The sequence below is a fragment of the Triticum aestivum genome, chromosome 3B, assembly GCF_018294505.1.
Source record: "Triticum aestivum cultivar Chinese Spring chromosome 3B, IWGSC CS RefSeq v2.1, whole genome shotgun sequence".
In the NCBI taxonomy this organism is placed as follows: Eukaryota; Viridiplantae; Streptophyta; class Magnoliopsida; order Poales; family Poaceae; genus Triticum; species Triticum aestivum.
The window spans coordinates 83,264,422-83,266,227 of NC_057801.1; positions in this window are offsets into that span (position 1 = coordinate 83,264,422).

The following is a 1,806-nucleotide window of genomic DNA, read 5'->3' on the forward strand; positions in this document are numbered from 1 at the left end:
CTCACACACACCCATGTAGGTGGGGGACGTGCACGAAGAGAAGAGGTGCATGCACGGCACACATACTCCCGTCTCTTTCCCAACCACACCCGCGCGGGTACATGGTGGAGCTCATTTCTGTACGAAAAAGGCAGCCCACGTGGTAATTTGGCACATGTACTGGTTGTCCACTTGGTGGAGGGAGGATCGTCTACCAAGGGTGAACAAACAAATTGTGACTTGACGCGTTATGTTAAATTAAAAAAAGAGGCAAACCATATGGGGCCTACTTTAGAGGCAAGGCTCTATACACTGGAGTACTTTTGATGTGTCCCGTCAACTCGCAGAACGAGGAGAAGCTTACTTAGTACGCCGTCTCCCCCGCCCACGGGCGTGGTGGCTCGCAGGATGAGGTGAAGCTGGCTCCGCCTTATGGCCGCTCCCTCACCCATGCGCGCGGTGGCTCGCAGGACGAGGAGAAAAATTTACTACTCCCTCCATTTACTCCTCGTCCCTACTACCTCCATCCGGGTTTATTGGTCCTCATTGTATTTCGTGTTAAATTTTGACCATAGTTTAATCTAACAAAATGTTCATTCATGTCACCAAACATTATATTTTTGAAAACTATGTTCAAATACGAATCCAATGAAATAATTTTTCTTGACATGCATTAACATTTTGTTACTTAAAACTTTAGTCAAAATTTGGCACAAACTACAAAGGGGACCTATAAACTAGGACGGAGGTAGTACTACCTTGGTTATAGAGATGATATCATATTTTTTGGAATATATATGTCCTTTAGTAGATTTCAATGTGAACTACTAGTACATACTCCAAACACTGGTGTATATAGACGTATTTTAGAGTGTAGATTCACTCATTTTGCTCCGTATGTAGCACTCTCCCTCGCCCCTTGACCCTCGCCCACGTGGTGGACGTGCAACAATTCATTCAGTCTCATATAGCCAGAACGATATATACTGCACTACCATTATTGCTTGACTTCCCGAAGAGGCGAAGAGCCAATCGCAAGGTTAATATTTTGGAGATGCCAAGCGCATGGTTATAGGAGAACGAGTAGTAGGTGCCGCGTAATTTATAAATAAAGTTTTTTTTCTTCAATGGCGTGTATGCAATATGATAGGTTCATATGGAGAGAAAAGGAAACCGCTCCACTATATACATAGTCAGGACGGGCCAGCCTACACGGTTGCTTGCTGGGGTTGCTCTCTTCACACTCTCTTGCACAAAACGACTGTGGACACATCTCTAACATCCCGGTGGATCACGTCTACTTGGGGAAGGGGTGGATGCTTAGTGTAGATGCGGTCGCCGTCACCGACGGTGAAAACCCACTGTCGGCATGTCCCGATCAGGGGTCCCCGCCGTTCTATCTCACAAAGCTGGTGAGGTTACCTTCATCCCTTGCTCACTGCCATGACATGGGAAGTTGCCGCCTCCCACTGTCCTCCTCAAGGTTGAGCTACGTCCCTCAGGTACAAATCCCTTTACAGCCGGCTTGCACCACTGCTCCAGCTGCCCACATCACTCCCTGTGGATATTTCTCTACTTCTTTGCCCCGCACATACCTCTACTGGCTTCTATGTACTGTATTTGTGATGAGTTTATGTCTCATCAACTAGTCCCAGTAATCTTATTCTAATCACGCTTCTTCAATTTCTTTGCCACAAGGATGCTCATCTCGATTTTGGTAAAACTGCACAAAATGATCCGATGGTCAAAAGGTTGCAAACTTCATTTATTAGGAAGCTCGAACGTTGCCAGCAAATTGAAGCCTGGTCAGGGTTCACGGTTCAAGGG